Raw genomic sequence first — 22,123 nt, 5'->3', positions numbered from 1 at the left:
TTACTGGTATTGTTCGCCGCTTCTTCTTGTCTGTTAGTGATGTCTGTTAACTTGGTTTTTGCTTTTATTACCTCGTACTTTATATCTTGTATTTCCTTTTGGTGGTCATCCCTTAACTCTTGTATTTCTCTTTGGTGTTGGGCCTTTAGCTCCTCTGTCATTTCATTATATTTCTTTTTTTTTTCTGGCAAAACACTAAATATATGTATAGATCATCTTTGCTGGAACCAAATGAGGGAAAAAAACAAACAAAAACAAAACAGGTGCAGAGGGGAGAGGAGGAGCGGGAGGCGAGGTTGAAAAGGTCCAATCATTCACAAAAGATGAAGCCAACTTCTGATAGCAGCACGGATGCAGCCAGTTGTGTGGAGTAGACATCCGGGGCCGACTGCAGACCAACTGTGTCCCAACAGGAGGCTCTAAACCTGGCTCCTCGGCTAGTCCGGGAAAGCTGGGTCGGAGTTTGATAGTTGGTGCTCATCTGGGCACTGGCAGATACATCAAATACTGCAACTTTCATGAGTCCTGGGCAAGTATGAGGTCAGTGGATGATTATTTATCTGGAGATGTAGGTGTACGTTCGAGAAGGGGAACGAGGGGGTTCCGCCTGGGCAGCTGGATCATTTAGGAAGTCCCAGATAAGGATTGTATCATCGTGGGAACTACTGACAATCTGGAACTCATCAAACTGGAGTCAGAAAACTCTTCCAGAATGCTCCACAAGGGTCCGGAGACAGAGAGTCCCTGCAGGAGCACGGGGATCCAGAGCAGCCACAAGGTCACACACTTTTATTTTTCCATCATAGGCCCCACTGACTATCCTCTTGTTATCAAAACAAATACAATGCACCAATTCCTCATGGCCTTCTAAGACTCGTAAACATGCTCCGCATTCTATGTCCCATAATCTGATGGTATTGTCAGACGAGCCACTCACTACCAGCCTGTCCCTGTACTGCAAACAGGTGATGCCGAGTTTGTGTCCATTTAAGGTTCTGAAAAATTCACAAGTGCTTGTGTCCCATATTTTTATAGTCCTATCCCCAGATGCAGAAACGATGTACTTCTCATCAAAGTCTACCACATTGACAGCAGCTCGATGTCCAACCAGCACCCTCCGGAGGGTGATGTCAGTTGGGGAGGCCATATCCCATATGGCAATAGAACGGTCTTTGGAACAGGTCACCATATGCCACTATTGAAACGCAAGTGCAGAACTGCTTCACAATGGTGGATCAAGGTGTTTAGCATTTCACCTGTATTTACATCCCATACTCTGACGGTGGAATCCAATGATCCAGTTATGATCACCCTCTCGTCATACTGGAGACACAGGACAGAACCTGTGTGGCCTGTGAGAATTCGCTTGCATTCCAGTGTGCTTTTATCCCAGATCTTGATTGTATTGTCTCGAAGGTCACTCACGATCTTCTGATCATCGTACTGTAAACAGTAAACTCCTTTGCTTGTTTCACTTCAGCAATGGATTCTCTGTAGACTATGTCTTCCACATCTCCAATTAGATTCTATTGTCTCAATGTCTTGTATAATTTTACGATGAAGTGCTCTATAAAAGGGGTTGGGAGGAGCAGTCCCATCAGGAGGTTTGTTTTTGAATAAATACTGTCCCCACCCTCTCCTTTCTGCCAGGGCTCTCCAGAGAGAATCCGTCCTGACCATTCTCTCAATGAGCTTTTTCCATAGCATGCCATCAGATGTCACTCGGTACCATTCCTTACACACAAGTTCAGCAGCACACAGTGATTTGGCCTCCAGGTATGATAGAATGTTCTCAGCAATGTGATCCAGCCCTCGACCTGGCAGAGCAGGTATGAAATCCCTCTGCAACATTGGTTTAAGATATGAGTTTATGTGGCCGTGTTGGTAATGACACATTTGGGATATAAGATGTTCAACAAATTCTACTTGATCGGACTCCGACCCCTGTTCAAAATACTTGACACACAGTTCCCTTTCCTTTTCATAGCTTGCTGAGAGCTTCCGCTGCTTGGGAACAATCATACTGGAGGTGCCATTGGCAAGCTTTGTTTTGGCCACGCAATTTTCAGTCTTCATAGCAGTGCTTGCTAGACATACTGGTTCTTGGTTTAAGCAGAGTCTTGTACAACTGTTGTAAGTCTGTCTAAGTGAATTCTTCTCCGGTATTGTCTTCCTAGGGGGTTCGCCATTATTACAGTCTTCTCTCTCTGAGGAATTCTGAAAAGCTGTGAATGCACCAGTCCCTGGGTTATACAGGCATTGCAGCGAAGGCATGCTGTCCGCCAGGCTGGAGCAGCCCAGCCACAGAGACCTGGGCATAGAGCATTGAAACTCTGTAGCCATATCAAATACATTCTTCTGATATCCATGTTTTATCTTTTATATCATAAACTTGAGTGCTTTCTCCTGCAGCACCACTTTGGCTGGGTCCATAATCGCCCGGGCCGCTGGGTCTGGTCTCTCTCATTATATTTCTGTATTTCTTTCCTCATATCCTGTATGTCTCCAAACAGCACTCTGAAATTTTCTTTCTGTGGTAGATCAACATCTGCTTCTTCCATGCACGTCGTTAAGTTCAAGACTTCTTCTGACATTGCTTTTTGCTTCTCCTGGTTTTTTTTTTCATTGAGGTTGTTGGGGCTTTCTGCTGTTTGCATGTTGTTTTAGAAGATCCTGCCACCATTTTTCAGAGAGTCGAAGACCACTGGGCTCTCTCTTTGGGAAGCTCCTAGGAATTCTTCTTCAAACTGCCTGGAGCTAACTGTGCTAGGGGTTTGGCTACTTCGTTATCGGCCTATGGCTTCACTCTTTCCCTACCCAACCAGTATTCTGTTATTTGGAGGGCAAGTTGGATGGCCCTCTCAGATAACACTGATCTGGTGATTGTGTGCCCACAGAGGATGGCACTATGCTGGATAATTTCACAGTGGCTTGGAGTGCCTCGGAGAGCATGTGAGGTTGTCTGCTGCAATGGGCGTGCCATGGAGGACAGGTGGTTGTGCCTGCTTTGGTGTAGAGCACCGCAGATGGTGCGCAGAATTGCTCTCATTGGCAAGAATCACCATGAAGGTTGGGTGGAGGTGTCTGTAGCAGTATGGAGCACTGGGGAGAGATGGCAGGGCTGTGTTAGACGCACTGTGGAAGGCAGGAGGATGTTTCCTCAGCTATATGTAGGGGTGCAGAGGAAAGGCAGAGGATCCCCCAGCTGAGTGATGCACCACAAAGGGTGGGTGGGAGTTCCCACAACCACTTAGAGTGCTTGGAGTGCAGGTAGGCTTTTCCCAGCCAATTGGAGTGCCATGGAAGCCTGGCCAGAGTTCTCCCCGCTGGGTGGAGGGTGGGAGGAGTTACCCCTGGTGGAGGGGAGTGCCGGAGAGGCCAGCAGTGGTTTGTGAAAGGATAGGTGGGAGGGGAGGACAGAAGAAAAACTTAGCCAACTACAACTGTGGCAGCAAAGAGAGAAGAGAGGAAAAAAAGTAAAGAAGTAGATGAGCCCCAACTGCCTGACCATGGGGCTCTAGTTGCCCAAGGATGGCTGTAGTTGTGGCTGTGTTGAAGTAAAACTCTTGGGCCAGCCAAAGTAGCCTGGTACTGGCTGCAACTCTGGTTGGGCTAAAGTTAAGCCACAGCCAGCCTCCACAGTGGTAAACCAAATTCCCACAGCTCTTCAAAACCTACTAGATTTGTCTCTACTTATCTTTATGATGCTCCTCCTGTGGCCTTGAAGAGTGGAGTTTCCCTCTCAGTGGCTGGTTTCTGGGGTGTCCCTCCAGTGTATATTACATAGTCGCCATCTTGCCAGAATTCCTTGCAAAATTTTCTTGATAGAAAGTGCGTATTAGATGATACCTTTCTCACTGCTTTTGAGGATTCATCTTTATTTGAAAGAAATATTTTTCACAATCTAAAACTACCCCCAATATGACTATTGCAACTCTGCATTATATATGGAATTATTTGAAATGTTTGGTGATATTGCAAGTTCAAAGAAACAAATAATTGAAAGACATTCTTTTTTACTATAAAAGTGTATAGGTTGGTGTTTTGAATGAAGAGATTTTAACTAGAAGAGATGAATGCACGTGGCATGAGTATTATCTCAAACTATAGATCTCGGAAGAATACTTATTTTACATCTTTTTGGTTCTATCATATATATATCCACTACCTTGATTTTCCAAAATATACACTTTTCAATACAGCATATTTGCCACTCATGTTTTTGTGATCTTCAAAATTTAGTTATGTTAAAATCAGATGAAGCTTTATATAGGAAAATCAGAAGCAAGATTCAAGTATTTCTTTTGTGGACTGGATAATGGCTAAGGTTCCTATCAATTATGAGATTCTTAAATTCAGCCATCCTTTAAAACCAGTACCCCAGGGTTTAAGGATTATTTAAGGATTATTTTAGTAGAAGAAATCCTGTTAGTTCAGTGGTTAGGTGCTTGAATGCTAATCTAGAGGTCTGTTGTTCAAACTCAGCAGTTGCTTCTTTAAGAAAAAATAGGAGTGGTCTTATGCCTTCATTATTTGCAGCCTTAGAAACCCTAGTGGACAGTTCTACTTTGTTCTATAAAGTCATTATGAGTTTGGAATGAACTAGCCGTAATATCAGCTTGCTACTTTGTATTTTTTGTCAATGACTCTAAACTTCTGTAACGAGTACCAAATATTTATTAATCAATGTTAGTTAACTACCTCTCTGTGTGTCCTAGGTTCTGACACAGATAACTGATAATGTTGGTGACTACAGTTATACTTCACAAATACTAAGAACATAGTTCCAAACAGGACAAATGCCACACCTCTTATGCACTCTGTGGAATTCATTATATTGATGTTGGTTACCTTAGTTTCAAAGTCTACTTCACTGCCCCTCAAAGGGCACTGTCTGGAGTCTTTCGGGATCAGACTGGCTTGGGACAATTGCCACAGGAGACATACCAGAGGAGCTCATTGCAATTATGATGCCTGCTTGAGCACTGAACCCAAACAATGACAAGTGACCTGTGGAGCGAAGATTCCCTATCTAGAAGGCTGACCTGAATGTGTATCAGGATATCCCTGAGAAACAAGCCCGGTATTCTTCTGGGGCTCCCAACTCTCCCAACGTGCAAACTTATGCTGAAACCATCAGCCATCACTGTTTGTTGTTTAAAGACACAGATTTGAGTTCATTCCACAGTCTTCTCCATAGGGAGGCAATGATTTCCATTCAGGAGAGAGAGGGGTTCACACAGCTCTGCATGCACAGGTGCAGCTTGAGGCTATTTATGAGGTATGTTTGAGCTCAAACCTGGACTCCTATGGATGGCTGGTATCTGGGGGGCAGTCAGGCCTGTTAGGTTCCATGTTATCCATGGACTCACCTCCCCACTGGACCACTATATGCACCTTGAAAGCCAATTCAGTGCTCTGTTCTAAGTATCCTATCCCATCGAAGTGCTTGGCTTCCCTCCAGCCAGCCATTGCCTTCTTCATGGTTCCTAGTCTTAGTCCACATGGACCCTAAGAATGAAGTCTGCAGAGAGCACATGACCCCCAGGCCCAGACCAGAGGACTGTGGCTTCCAGGACAGTCACACTGTCCAGGCCTGAACCTTTGGGCCTGCTTTTCCAGGACTCTTTAGATTGCTCTCCTTCCACAGACTCTCTCCTCTCGGCACAGCCTGGGCTCGGGGACACTCCCTCCATGAACTCTCAAGGCTCCTCAGCCTAAAACTTTGGTTCACAAGAAACACTCAGGCCTGACCTAGGCTGGGTAGTCACATTGCTCATATTAAGCACATTGTGAAGTAGGTAAAGCCAAGTAGAAGTGCTGGGTGTTGTGAGATCACCTGTGAAAGACTGTTTGGAGCATTGGAAAAGGTTTTTGCATGAGGGCACTCCTCTGACTACATTCCAGAATCTAGTGCTGCTGCCTTCGCAAACATCTTTCCAGTAACCAACACAGAGGACTATGACGGGTGGTAGTAATTTATTGGGCAGAGCAGTTTATAGCATTTCCTCAACTGAGGAACACCACAGACTCCTACCAATACAACAGTGACTCAGATCTTCCTTGCTCTGCTTATGAAATATTCCTGGTCACTGTTCTTCTGACCCTACTGAACACTTCAAAGATCTTCTTTTTTTATCATCAAAGAGTATACTTCTAAATTTTACCCATTGGTGTTAAGAAATCTAGTAATTTTCCCTTGTGATTGCCCTTTAAGTATTTAGCAATAGCTATCATGTTTTCCCCAAGTATTTTCTTCTGTATATTAAATATCTTCAGTTTATTAAAACAAACCAACAAAAACCTCACAACAAAACACGTGGCACAATTTTTTGTTTCTGCATGTGTAGAAAAGTTATGTACAGTAGTCTATTAAGCGTACATTATGAAAAGTTTTGAAATATGTTGAGAATTTTTAAAATGTGACACAGAGACACAAAGTGAGCACATCTTAAAATAACAGAAATGGTGTTTATAAATATGCTTCTTCCAGGTTGCCATAAGCCATCAATGCCTTCTAAAATATGAAATTCCTGAGAAGCACAACAAAGTAAAGTAAAATAAACTGAAGTTTGCCTATATTTAAGCTTAAAATGCAGAAATAATAAAAGTTTATTTTAGAGGCTTATGTGATTACACTTGAGAATTGTACTCCAAGCCTTGTTCAGAGACTTAAATTTGTTTTCAAGGAGTCCTGGTGTGTCAGTCCTGGTGTCTCAGTCGGGCTGCTCCCCTCAAAGTCAGCAACTGTGAGGGAGAAAGAGGAGATTTTCTACCCAGTGAAGATTTACAGTCTCAGAAACCCACAAAAGCAGCTCCTCTTTATCCTGCAGGATGGCTATGAGTGGGAATTGGATTTCTGCTAATACCTGATGGGGTCAAGGGCAATCACAAAAGGCATGATACAAATACAGTATACACAGAAGCCATCACACACAACACAGAAATCACGAAAGGCATGATACGAATACTGGTGGCTCCAGCTGAAGACACATTTTGGTGCAGTTTTCACTGTACAAGGTCAAGTGAGTGGTATGTCTCATGCCACAGTGCTGCCAACACATACTTGTGTGGTCAGTGAGAGAGAACGCTATGTCAGGGTATATTGCAACTGAATTGAATTGAGAAGAAAAATATAATTGCTATCAAATACACTATTTTTAAAGTATGTTTTATTTCTCGGTGCCACTTTCCAACTTCCACATGCAAGCATATGTACTTAATTGATATAACAATATCACCAGTTCCTAATGAGCACACTTGTTTTGTGAATTGCAACAATACCTATTTCTAAAATGAAAGGTAGTCTGAAGGAAAATGGAAGATTAAATACATTTATGTAATTTTACTATCTAAATAGTCATTCTAAATATTTATTCATTTTCTTTAGGAATTACTCAATTTCCTTACACAGAGATATGTAAATATTCAGATTAAATATAAATGTAATGTTCTGAAAAGCAAACAATGCTTTCTTTGAAGCTAAATTTAGAAACATACTCATGTTAAACAGAAAAATACTTTTCACAATAACAATTTTAATTTTCTCAATGTGACTGATATTTCATCTATCACAATATGGAGTTTCTAGTACTAGATCTCATACTATAGACAAAAATGGAACTCACCTGAAACTTAAAACTTATTTTTAATATTGTTATTCCTAGTATTTTAGATGCTTGCTATGTTAATATTATATTAAATTATTACTTGTTAGTATAATATTAAATATGTGTTCGATTGAATCCACAAATATAACAGACATCTTTTAAAGATAAAGTTATAATTGTTTACAAAAATACAACATTGATATACATAAGTTCTAAACAATTACACAATAACATGATTGATATTATTGCACTCATCTAATTATTTAAGTAATTTTACTTATTCACATCATCTAGTACTCGAGAGTCTATGACTGTTTACCAAGGCAAGTACACGAGTATACCCTGGTGTCAGTGTCATGGTAATGAGGATTGGTAGCCCTCCTGCAAGAACTTGCTGGATCAGCAGATGTGACTATACAAGACGGTTCTATCAAAATGAATCAGAGACCTCTAATCCGCTAATATAATGCAGCCTGCCCTGGTGATTGCTCATGTTAGACACAAATCTATTTTACGTGAATATAGCAAGACACTCAACAATGCACTCTGTCTTCCGTATTATGCCACACCAAGGTAGAGTTTTAATTTCATGACAGAAGACTATGAGATATGTCCATGAAGATGATGCATTGGTAGGGGACTGTATTAGTCTGGGTACTTTAGAGAAACAAATCCACATAAACTCATGTATAAGACAGTTTTATAAAAAGGGAAAGTGCACATCAAGAAAAATCCCAACCCAGTGCTGCCCAAACCCACAAGTCCAGCATTAACCAATTGTCTGACACCAATCCACAAAGTCCTCTTCCATCTCACAAAGCACACAATGACTGCTGACTGCAGGAGAAAAGCCGAATCTCAGCACTGGAAAGGGTCTCCACGTGGCTGCTCCAGCACCCAGGGCTGTGTTAGGGTAGGTCTATGGGACTTCTCCTCAGGGATGTCTTGCAGGAAGTGAGCCTTTCCAGCTGAAGCAGGGAACTGGCTAAGGCAGCTGCACCCTGGTCTGACCATCAGAAAATAAGATACCCAAGAACTAGAAAGGCAAGGCTCATCGAGCCATTTACCTCTCTGCCCTTCAATTAACCACACATGTGTTTATTGACCAAGTTGGCACAATTAACTAACTGACTACCTCAGGGACTCATAATTTAAATATATGTGTGTGAGTGTACTCGTGACCCTGTGTGAATATTCCTTGCAGCAAGCACATTCTCACCGGCAAGAGCTGGTATCAGTTTCACTTATTACCTTGCAAATTTCCTTCCACTGCAGAACTCACTTTTTTTTTTCATGTGTTCTTCCTGTTTGGGATCTATGAGTCTTTGTTTCAGACAGCTAATACGGCTACTTTATTGATTCCCTAAGCACATGCTTTCCTTACTTATTGGGTTAAGCCATCCATCCCTGTGTGGCAATTTGCTTCTTAAATATTTACAGTCCTTGGAGAAGTTTTAATCTGCCCTATAGTATCACCACGCTTTGAAATCTATTTGATGGCAACAGAATTGTTTGGTTTTGTATTTTTGGCAATAAGCATTTCACATATAACCAGCACTATAACCTTATAGATTAGGTATTGTAGTGATCTAAATAAGGATCTCTCAAATATCACCCATGCATGTCATCTAGATATGATAGGTTATGAATATTCTGAGCCAATTTCAACAATCGTATTCCCTGATTTTTCAAACTCTTTTATGGCAAGTCTTGGTGATGTGACCAAGTTGTGAACAGTGATAACCAGGAAGAGTTTAAATGCTTTTGTTTTCCTATGAAAGGAAGGAGCAGAGAGATAACTGGAGTTTTGAATGTTCATGTAAAATATGGAGCTGCCACAGTCATCTCATGATATTTAGGGAACAAAAGTTAGAACAAACCCCAATGGCTTAAAGAAGACAGAAACAAACATATAAGGGAAGTCAATGGATTCCTGCTGTTAACATAGAGCAGATGGATTAACAATTTCAAAGGCGTATTGCCAGATTCCTGGTGAGAAAACACATCTGTAGTGGTTTTAGCAGAGTTGTTATTACCGTAATCAATCAGAATCAAGTCTGTGGACACAAGCAACTAGACTCTACTACTTGGAACTAAGAGTATTTCTACTCAATAAAAAGTTTTTGTTTTTTAGGTGATAAATTTTATTATGATCAAGAGACATAAAGCGAAGAATCTGGTAATTGAGTTGACTCCAAAATCCATGCCTATCTTATCATACCTGTCAGGATAATGGAAGAAAGGTTTAAAACAAAACAAAACCAGCTCATTGATGTGACTCATCGAAACCCTATAGGACAGAGTAGAACTTCTCCTTTGGGTTTTCAAGGCTGTAAATCTATACAGCAACAGAAACCTCAGCTTCTGTGAAGTTACTGGTGGTTTTATTACAACTTATTACATCTTATCCATGACATCAGAGCTTCACAAATAGATCATCATAGCTGGACCCTCTTGTATTTGGCACAATAGCAATGGTAAGTTTTAGAAAGTCTTTGGCATAATAAGACTTTCAATGCCAGGCTATCCTCCACCTTTCAACAACATTTAGAGAACACCCCTATTAAGATTTGAAAAGAAGCACTAGACGCTACGTAAAGCATGTCTTATTCAGTTGCTCAAACCCAAATTCATGATCCTTAGTGACCCATTTCTAAAAAGGTGGATAAATATTTTACTCTTAAAAAAAATAACTAAATCTGTGTGCATCATCTTTCACAGATTTCCGAGTCAGTGGCCTACATTATTAGGCAGAAAAAATGCCTGGGTTTCAGTCAGAGCAATTTCTGATGAAGCTGAATACCCCCTAATTTGCGGATTGTGCTTTATGGTAGCCATTTCAGCTTGCCTATCCATATTATCTGACATTTAACGACAGGTGAGCAAATACATTGTGAAGCAAACTAGAACATAATGTTCCAACAGTTAAGAATGGATTACATGGCCCCAGAGGTCATTCTCATCTTGATTGCATGTGGATCTGTGATTTTTCTTTGAGCTTAAATGAGCTCTGCTGTTGTAACTGCTGAAGACCTTATTTAGTTTGTGTCGATTTGCTAGAAGATTGAGGAAGACTCTCACTTTATCTTCACACCTCTGCTCTTTTATGAAGATATTTACTCTTTGCTTTCCTTATTACTGAATTTATATTTGGTAACCTGTGATATTTGAAAATTTTAAAGATTTTTAAAATGAAGTATTCAATTATTGTTTATTTTTCTTAGACCTCTATATTTTAATATATATATATTTGCTATACTTCTACTTCATATGTAAAAGAATCTGAAGTTGGTTACTATAAATATATTTAATAATAAAGCTGAGTGCAAATTTAAGTTAAATGATCAAGTATTGACTGGGAAGTGGTAAATAATAAAATTTTATATACAGAACTCATGTCCTGAGAAGTTAAAAAAACTGATCTATAAAGGTGTCCTCTCTAGATAACAGTTTTTGAGTCTTCAGATGTACCAAGCATTGCATCACACTATCCTCCTCAAGCCACTAACTGGCAAAACATAATGTAGACATTTTATTCCTGGGTTCAGCCAGTGCTTGAAAATTTTAAATAGCAAAAATAATTTACCTCTGGTCATGTTGTTTACTACTATTTTACCATGATTAATTTTTTGTGTGATCTTTTTGGAAGTAGTCAAGTTGGTTAAAAGTTCCTGGTGGCATATAGTTTATATCATAATAAATGTATTATAAAGATAATAATATGTTTTATTACTTGGGGGCTAGGACAGATTCTCCTTCTAAGTTATATTTCTCTTTGAATTTCTCACAATTCTTATTTTGTACCATCTATTCAGATTCTTAATATTTGTATTTTTAACTATTAATAATATTTTCAAATAGTCTGTTATCTGTGCATTAGCAAAACTCATTTGATTCTATTTGAAAATTGCTTGTTAGCTTTACTGAAAATAAAGAGATCATATATATGGGCTGTATTTCTGAGATGTATTTTTTGCACAGGTTTATATGACTGGTTGATTATTGAAGTTTTATCCATTTTTAGAAAGCGGACATCACTCTTCTAATTTTCCTAATATATAACCTCTTCTCAATCCTGTTCATTTCCTGATAAGATTTAATATCTTGTGATAAATTCTAAACCAAACAAACAAATAAAAGAAAACAAACAAAACACCTCTTAAGCTTTTGATTGAGCTTGTTTTGAATTCAATGTCTGAACTTATGAATACATTTGGGAAGAATTGACACCAAAACAAACTATTTTCAAATATAATTTTAACAAAATACTTTTATTGAGGGCTCTTACATCTCTTACAATATTCCATGCATTAATTGTGTCAATAATATTTATACATATCTTTCCTTCATTTCTAAAGAATTTTCTACTTGAGCCCTTGGTATAAGTCAAATATCTTTTAGATTATTTTTTCAACATTACATAAATGAAAGGCAAGCAAAAATATTTTCATAAAAACACTAAACATTTTTTACTTAGCCTAAATTTGTAGGTAGTGGGGATATGCCTTTCAATTGTCTAGAATAATTTGTCTTGAATTGTTATTTCTTCCAGTTCTACTGTGAAGAGGCAACTCTTCTGCAGTTGCATTTTGTATGTCTTCCTATCTGAGTGGTCCTATCTCAGCACTGCATCTGGCAGTGTTTCTACGCTATTCCTCAGGCATACAGTGGCAAAGCCCTCAATGCCAGCAGCCTATTCCATCTTGGGTGCCATAGCTAACAATGTTCACTGTTAGTCACAGTATTTGGACACTATGACCTTGGTGACAGAAATGAAGTTGTAGTTTTTGATAGAATTTGCATGACTAACAACTTCATTGCAAATCCCTTCTTCCACAACACAAATGGTAACTGTACACATCGACCTCCTCAACCAGAAACCCAGGAATCAAAAGGACTAGATAAGCTGGAAGAGACTATGGGAAAATCAGTACTTGCAGGAAAAATGAGGCAGGGTCAATCATTGAACAGATCATCAATTGTTCATATGTAAGTTAAGATCAAAGATGAAAGAACTCAAAGCAAATATTTCACCTGAATTTTGAGAACATCTCAAGCATGGATTTCACTCACTAAACACTAGTATCAGAAGACCTGATAAAAATTGGAAAGACATTAAGAATGCCATTCATTAAGGAAGCAAAAAGTCATTAAACAGTGGGAAAGAATGAAAAGATCAAAGTGGATGTCAGAAGGCACTGCTCTTAATTACACAGTAGCTAAAGTCAATGGGGAAACGACCAGGGATTGGGTAGTTTATCTCCTCTATCTTATTTTCTGATAAGAAAGGATACACTCCTATCAATTATATCAATCAATTTATAAAGCTGCCATTTAGTCTATGTTTAAATCTCAAAACATTCCAAAGTCACTGCCGTGGAGAGATGCCTACTCATACCACCCATGCCGGACAAGGAGGAGCTGCCCTTTGAATTTGTGAGACGGTAGCTCTTGGCTGGAGCAGATAACCCCCTCTCTCTCTCCAGTTGGTGGTTTCAAACAGCTGACCTCATCCAAATAGGTTTTGAGTTCTGTTTTTATGCCTCCCTTGTCTTCCCTTGGAGCCCAGTGGCCTAGTGGTTATGGGTTGCTAACTTCAAGGTAAACTGTTCAAATCACTGGTTGCTCAGTGGAAGAAAGACTGGGGTTTTCACTCCCGTAAGTGGTTACTGTCTGAGAAACTCACAGGGAAGATCTATCCTGTCCTCGAGGGCCATGATGTGTTGGCAAGCACTCAACTGCAGTGAGTGTTGTCTCTCCTCACGTCCAGATTTTCCTCTAGCTTCGTCAACCTACTGAATGCAATCGTAATCACTTAGAATATCCTCTTCTAGTAAATACATCATTTAGCACTTGTGTTCCTGTTGATGTACATTTCTGTCCATTGTGGTGCTTGTATTCTTAATTCTTTCAAACTTCAATAATTTTAATGGATATATGCCATTATGAATATTATTTAGAGGTGATGTACAATTTTATTTAATTCCTGTAAGTATTCTTCACTGTTTGTTCTGGGATTCAGTATCATTATTTATTTTTACCTTGTTTATAAATATGTCTATATTTTCTCTATATGTACATATCTAATATATTCATATATAGACACACACATATAAAACCATTCCATCATTCATCTGTCAGTGGGTCATATTGCAGTGAATTGTCTGTTGCTATGATATTAGAAGCTCTTTTCCCACTATTTCAAATACCAGGAGTGTCACCCAAGGTGAACAGGTTCTAGCAGAGCTTGCAGACTAAGAACCAGCTATGAAGGAATAGGCAGGCCACTTAAGGGGACTTATCCACATGTAAGCTTATGGAAAACATTAAAACATTGTCACACATTGAAACTTCATGAATACCGGCAGCAAAGTGGAAGAGATAGCGCCGAAGAAAAGTCCCTCCGGTTGGAAGGCACTCAAACTATGGTGGAGGAAAAGCTGCTTTCTCATAATGGAGTCAGACATAGTGACTTGGATGGAGTAAAGCCTGTGACAGTAAAGCCTTCCGGACTTTTATTTGCTGATGAGGCACCAATCAAAATGAGAAGAAACATCTTCAAACAACGATTAATTATTACACCTTGGAATGTACACAATTTTAAATCAGAAAGATTAGAAATTTTCAAAAATGAAATTGCATAAAGGCTGATGATCTAGGCATTAGTGAGCTGTAATTGGCCATTTTGACTCACTAATATGATTTACTATTCTAAAAATGAGACCATCAAGAGGAATGGTTTTGCATTTCTAAAAAAGGACATTTCAAGATCTATCTTGAAATACAATGCTGACTGTGATAGGATAATACCTATTTACATATAAAAGAATCAAGTCAATATGGCTATTAATCAAATTTTTGCACCAATGACTAAATGTAGTGATGAAGAAGCTGAAGAATACCACCAACATCTTCAGTCTGAAATTGATCAAGCATACAATCAGCATGCATTGATAATTATTGACAATTGGGATTAAAAGTTGGAAGCACAGTGGAAAGATTAGTTGGAAAATATGTTCTTGGTGATGGTAATGATGCTGGAGATCTCATGATAGAACTTTTTAAGACCAATCAGTTCTTCATAGAAAATGCATTTTCAACAATACAACACAGATGGAATACACAAAAACTGTACTGGCTACATCTGTGGAAAGTGATGATGAAGAAGCTCAATGTCAGCAGCTAAAACCAGTAAGAGACTGACTGTGGAACAATCTATTGTTCACATGTAGGTTCAGGATAAAGAACAGAAAATTAAAACAAGTTCACAGGAGCCAAAATAAGACCTTGAGTCTATCCATATGACCTTGAGTCTATCCCTCCTAAATTTTGAGAACCTTCCAAAAATAGACTTTGAAATCTATCACGTGCTCATTCGACACTAATGACAGATCTGATGAGCTGTGCAAGGACATCAAGAACATTGCGCCTGAGAAAGCAAAGGGTCATTGCTGGTGGCACGTGCTTCCATTAAAAACAGGAAAGAAAGGAAAGATCAAGGTGGATGTCAGAAGAGACTGAAACTTACACTTAATGATTGAGTAGGTTAGGCAATTGGAGGATGTAATGAAGTCAAAGAGCTGAACAGAAAATCTCAAAGGGAAGCTAGAAAAGACAAAGCCAAATCCAATGAAACATTCAAAGACCTAGAGTTAGAAACCCAAAGAGAAGAACACACAGAATATCAGAAACTGAAAGAATTCAAGACAAATACTCAAGCCCCAGTGGCCCCAATGACAAATTCTGTGGGCAAAACACTGACTGATGCAGGAAGCCTGTGAGAAGAGGAAAAAGATATCCAAAAGATCACTAAATCAAATTTGATATAGAGTTGCTATCACTGTATCTAAAACAACTAGTTGACATTCAACCATTTCAAGAGATAGCATGTGATAAAAAAAACAATGGTATTAAAGGAAGAAATCCAAGTGGCACTGAAAGCATGTACCAAAAACAAGGATCTCAGAATTGATGGACTTTTTATTGAAATGGTCCAGTTAATTGATGAAGCACTGGAATCACTTACTTCAGTATATCAAGAAATTCAGAAAATCGTTCCCTGGCCAACTCGCTGGAAGAGATCCATATTTGTAACCTTTCCAAAGAAAGGTAGCCTAACAGAATATTCAAATTGAGGAAAATAACATGCAAGTAAAATTTTGTTGAAGATCATTCAACAACAGTTGCAGCAGTACATTGACAGGGAGCTACTAGAGGTAAAGGATGGAACACAAAACAAGGGCTATCATTGCTGATGTCTGATGGATCATAGCTGAAAGCAGAGAATACCAGTAAAATATTTACTTGTGTTTAAGTGTATGGTTTAAACTCAATAAAGTTGTGTATTATGGCTATATCCTCTTAGCACATATATTCATTCTGTATGCTGAGCATATCATCAGAGAAACTGGATTATATGAAGAAGAATTCAGTATCAAGATTAGAGGAAGGTAGGGGGCTTAAAGCGCTTGCTAATGAAGATCAAAGATTGAAGCCTTGAATATGGATTACAACTCAATGCAAAGAAAATCAAAATCCTCTCAACTGGACCAATAGTAACAGCATGATAAAGAAAGCGAAGATGGAAGCTGTCAAGGATTTCATATGCCCTTATGGACAATCAACGCTCATGGAAGCAGAAGTTAAGAGATCAAAGGAAGCATTGCAATAGGTAACTCTGCTACAGAAGACCACTTTAAAATGTTGAAATGCAAGGGTATTGCTTTGAGAAATCAGATATGCCTGACCTAAGCTATGGCACTTTCAATCATCTGTGCATGTGCAAGTTTCATATTGAATAAGGAAAACCGAAGAATTGATGCATTTGAATTATGGTGAATAAGGAAAACCAAAGAATTGATGCATTTGAATTATGGTGCTGGCCAAGAATGCTGAAAACAAACAAACAAACAAACAAATCAGCCTTGAGAGAGGTACAGGCAGAAGGTTCCTTAGAGGCAAGAATGGCAAAATTTTGTCTCAAGTACTTTGAACATGTTATCAAAAGAGACAAAATAGAGGGGCAGAGACAAGATGGACTGATACAGTGGCTACAATAATGGCCTCAAACATAAGAACAATTTTGAATATGGTGCAAGACTGGGTGTTATTTCATTTTACAACCCCGGGTTTCTCCCTTCATACTTTTATTTTGCTTCCAAACCTAGAGGAAGGCAATTTGAGTGGATTGAAGATGTGAAAACTCTTGTTTCCATGTGATGTAAAGTGAAGAGCACAGATTTAGAGAACTGTTCAATAAAATAAAAAACACAACCTTCAGTGGTAAATTAACATGTTGAAAAACAGTAAATTCACATGTTGACATTTCTCTTTAATAAAGATTTTTATGGCTTGCAGCATTTTTTTAAAACTTTCCCTTGTGTAATCTCGTAGAGTTGCCTTTGTTCATCCACTTTCTTTATGAGGAAAATTAGTGCCTTGCAAATTTATAGTCAAAGAGAATAGTTGTTCAGGGTATACGTCACAGCAAAGATTTAGAATCCTACAAGTAAGCTTCATAACATAATCTGTGAGTTGCAGTTAAGAGAAAAACAAGCACAAAAAAAAAAGAGTAAAAGACTAATCTTGCCCTAAACTCATTTGGTAAACTCTTAGCTCTCCTAAACCCAAAGGCATTTCTGTTACACGGAGCTTTTTATCACATGCCTTACGGTAGCGATTTCAATCCCTAGAAACACTTGAAATGAAGCGACAAGAACTCTTAAGAGAATTGCCTGCATGTTTTGCTAAAAATCTTTAATGTAATGCTACTTAGATTTTCAGATGTCCTGGGAATATTCCCAACTGTTTCTCCACATTTCTACTTGCTGCAATCAATACTCGATTAGGCACAATAGTTTTGTAGAACTCAGCCATGAAATTTTATGACTAGGTTGGGTCATGAAAGGACAAAGGTTCTCTTTCCACAGTTTACTAGACAGCATATGACAATTTCTTTTAATGATAGCAAATTACACTAACATTGCCATCATATCCAGATAGTGTCTGATATTTATTTTAATGAATTGCAATTCCCACCACACTAATAGATCAGCAGGGATTCTTCATGGGCTTAGTTTAACTCCGTCAAAGAGAGGCTTTGGCAGTGTTGCATAAACTTTGATATTTTCGAGCTGAATGACTGACATATAGGAAACCAGGTGGCGTGTTATTAAAAGTAATAGCTCGATATAAGGTAATTGAATTAAATAATGGAGAAGGCTACAACCATTTTATTGCTTTTATTGTATTTTTGAAAAAGAGAGTTTTATATAGTTATTGCCATAAATTTGATCTTAAAAACTTGCCTTAAAATACCACATATAATATCATTTTCAACCTATTAATATGAAATAAAACCTTGATAGATTATTGTGCACTGTAATTCCCACACATCTAAAATGGGGATGATGAAAAATTGCTGAAGTTTTATAAAATGTTTGAAAGAAACAATATACATAAATTTTCTAGTAAAATTATGTATAATTAGATGTTATTATATTTAATGAGTAGTATTTCTAGTTTTCAGTTTCCCTGTTATTCCAGTAGGAAATTTGTCTTGTAAATGGGTATCTCCATAAATAGACTAGAATTAGCCATGACTTGCTAGTCTTGAGTTTTGTTTATCATTAATTATTAATAGATTGATGCCCTGGGCTCTATTCAATCAATGTGTTGTGTTGGAAACTGCATTTCCTTGTGTCACTCTTTCTCACTGTAGGCTTTGAAGTTAGAGTTAGCCAAGGAAGAACTATGTCAGAGGAAAAAAGGCAGAGAAAAGAGCAATCCTTGCTATTGGACTATCAGCGCAGTCAGAGACAATGTTAATTAAAATGGCTCTCAGTGGGACCTAGTTTACTCTTTCCTCTACTACCTTGCGTATATCTCTTCTTCCTAACTTTTGGAATAGCAATTTAGCAAAGAACTCTTACCTTTTTAAATTCAGAGAAGAGAAACTAATTATTACTAGAAGTCGGTGATATCTAGGTCTGTGCCTTCAAACAAGTGGTCTGTTTGCTTATTCGGCCAGAAAAGTAGAGCCTTGTTCTACTATCATTGCATTATGGCCTCAACAGAAACTTTCATGAAAGGTCTTTGCCGTAGTGTCTTCAAGCCACAAAACAGAGTTTAATTCACTTATAAAAAGAGGATGTATAACTACAAACATTTCAAGATAGATAGTATATGCTCCTATCCTTGAAAGACTGGGCTTGCTACTCCCTTTGGCAGGCACAGACTTAGAAACCCACAGAGCTTCACCATGAAACAGCCATGACTTAAAAGCAGTGAGTTTGGTTTGGGGATCCTTCAAATTGGAGCCCTGATGGCATAGTGGTCACGTGTTGGGCTGTGATCCTTAAGGTCAGCAATTTAAACCACCAGACGCTCCTTGGGAGAAAGAGCTTTCTACTCCTGCAAACCATTACATCCTGGAAACTCACAGAGGCAGTTCCGGAGTTGCTATGAGTCGGTATCTACTCAATTACACTCAGCATTGTTTTTGTTGTTTTTTTCTTGAAATGGAGGAATATGAGAAAGAAAACATCATCCCCATAGGTATGAAGTGATAAGCATTACATAGCCCTAATTATAATTTTATATATTACAGTAAGTTCTGGGTCATTAAATCTAACATGGAAAATTTATATTTGCCCTATAATACATTGCAAACTTGTCCCACTTTGAAAAGAGTGAACCAATCGCTACTCTTACCAAAGTCCTCAACACAGCATCTTCATGTGCCGCACAGGGAGCTTTGAAATCATTGAAAGGTTGTCTTTGTTGCACTAAAATAAGGCTAAATAACAAAACTGAACCATAGACACCTGCTTTCATTTACTTACACTTACTTACACATTTGATTTAAGGACAGACTCAGTAACTAGCTCATATATAACGCTGGTACTACCTGTACTACAAAAGCCCTTTCCGATCTTAATTCTCCTAAAACTTTACAATTACTATACAATAACCATATGAATAGTTATGGGTATGCACATATGTTAATGTTCCATTTCAGTTCTCGTTGATAACTTGTTTTTATTAATAATATGATACTAATAGAATTAATACTAATCATTAATACGAATTAGGCTTATATATTATCAATATTAATAATAACAATTTCTATGTGACCCAAAATGTTCACATCTCTTGAGTTGTAAACTAAGAAAACATTTCTGGTGTCAGGTCAAAAATCTTTACACACATGTCTTCATTGCTAGTTTTACATATAACCTTGTTATGTTTAAAATATTTAAATTAATTTATAGAGCTAAATGTACCTTACTTATGTATCAGTTTTATTGATTTTATAACTATTTTAATTTTAATCAATTTTTATAACTTTTAAGTATAAAAATCATTTTAAGATTGTTTTAAATATTGTTTCCTTCCTGATTTCCCAGGGAAAATACTTTTTCGCATGTACTTTTATTCTTTGCTCTTTTGCATGAGTTAATTACTCTTTGCATTCATTAAACTCTTCAAATTATACCACCAAATGTGGCAGGTTTCATCTGTGCATTTTCTTCTTGTACTTATGATTTCTTGGCAAAGAAAAAAAGAGAGAGGGAAAAAAGATTCATTTGATATTCCCATCTGAAACATTGCTTCACTCATTAAGATGAATGACAGATCAGGCCATGGCGAATGATATTTGATTGATGACTGGGACAGTCTGTCTTTCTCATGTTTAGGGTTGCAATGTTGCCAGATGTTCCTTTGCTAAAACTGTCTTCTAGACTTTATCTGATGCCTAATGGCCAAAACAAAATTAACCAAGAAAAGTATGATAAATTACCATTTGAAAGACAAAGTCAAGGTTCTAAACAAGTAACTTTTCCCTTGAAACCACATTTTAAAAAGACACACTATAATTCTTCTGAAGTACATAATGCAAATAGTATAGAAATCGACTTGAAAGAATAATTTAGCATACTGTTTACAGGCTAGCATAAATCAAGAGCCAAGCAAAACAGAGGCAGGGTGTATAAAAAGCAACAGGATGTTGTGTTATGGCATAAAAATGACGAGAAATGTTTGAGCTGTGAAGAAAATTATAAACCATTTTTAATTGTTTTCCTAGATAATGATGACTAATGTGATTACACAGTAATTCAAAAATTGATAAAAAGCATAATTTGGTTAAGAGCTCTCCCAATTTGACAATCAACAATATAAATTTAATGTAACTATCTTTAATCATACCTTTTATGAGTGTTTGTACGATGGTAGGTGAAGCTGTGTGGCTTTCCTATGCAGTAGAAAAGTCCCCTCCCGGTGCCAGAAGGCAGAATAGCCTTGTCCAGCTTGATTCCTCCAATAAAGCAGTCTCATTGCCCTTATTAACTTAGAACCCCCCATTCTATCTTATCATCTCTCTGATGTGGATAAGAATGTATATTTCTGTCAGCAGACATGACAAATGAGCACCTTTAATACATTTGTTATATCTGAGGGAAGACAGTCCTGAGTATGAATAAGTGTGTATCTGGGAATGTTTTCTTGAGATGATCTCTGAGGCAGACAGGAGACTGATGAGAGGAGAACAGAATTCTCCTTTCACACGGTCCTTCAGTGCAGTATCTGAGGTAGAACTCAGTTGGAATCAGCACCCCATCATTCCAAGTGGTGCTCTCTATCCCTGGCAAATGACTTACTAATGCTGGATATGATTTTAACCTTACATATAAAACTTAGATATAATACTGTATAACTGGGAGAGTTAAAACAAGGTTCCTTCTAGACAGCTGCTGGTAAATGGCCATTCGGATCAAACTAAACTCTCAAATACAGAGTTTTATTCATTTTCCTTTTATTAGTTTATAGTTAGGTGTTGAAAGGTCGGTGTGTCGTCTGAAGTCAGTTGCCCCTGTGGATTAGAACGCTACTGGCATCTAAAAGTTATTTCCTCTCTTCCTTAGATACTTAGATATTTTAATAGTCAAGATACTTAGAGGCTCGTAGTATCTTAGAACATGAAGAGGCCGTGAAATTCAGCCATGACTCATGAATATTGGAATCTTTGGAGAGCTCAAATGGTTATGCACTCAACTGCTAGCTGGATGGCTCATGGTTCAAATCCACCCAGAGGTACCTCAGAAGACAGGTATGCTCTGCTTCTGAAGCTCATAACCCTGAAAATCCTATTTAGTAGTAGGATTCTACATCAACTCAGCAGCAACTAACAACAATTGGTTATCCTTGGTTGCTACCCTTCCTTTTAGCTATGCATATGATCATATGATAGACTATGAGATAAGAAAGGTTTCCACCATAAATATCGTTTCCCAATAAACCAGGACAAACTTGGATGGGATCTATTTGGTGGAGGAATGTGTATCCTGTAAGCATGAGAGGTATATTATAATCAGAGAGCATAGATTGATGGATCTAGACTTTCATTAGTTTTGTCATTGCTTAGATGTTAGGTTATTAACCACAGGTTGATAGCCCAAACCCTTGTCATCATGAAAAATAAATAAATAAATAGAACTGCTCATGTGGAAACT

At 38.0% G+C, this 22,123-nt stretch overlaps 1 pseudogene; it reads right to left on the bottom strand.

Annotated features, from left to right (window-relative positions):
• Window positions 1–399: 399 nt before the first annotated feature.
• On the bottom strand, window positions 400–2,433 carry LOC142446644 (F-box/WD repeat-containing protein 1A pseudogene; annotated as a pseudogene).
• Window positions 2,434–22,123: the final 19,690 nt, after the last annotated feature.

This window comes from Tenrec ecaudatus, chromosome 4, assembly GCF_050624435.1.
Source record: "Tenrec ecaudatus isolate mTenEca1 chromosome 4, mTenEca1.hap1, whole genome shotgun sequence".
In the NCBI taxonomy this organism is placed as follows: domain Eukaryota; kingdom Metazoa; phylum Chordata; class Mammalia; order Afrosoricida; family Tenrecidae; genus Tenrec; species Tenrec ecaudatus.
This window is presented reverse-complemented; position numbering and strand designations above follow the sequence as displayed.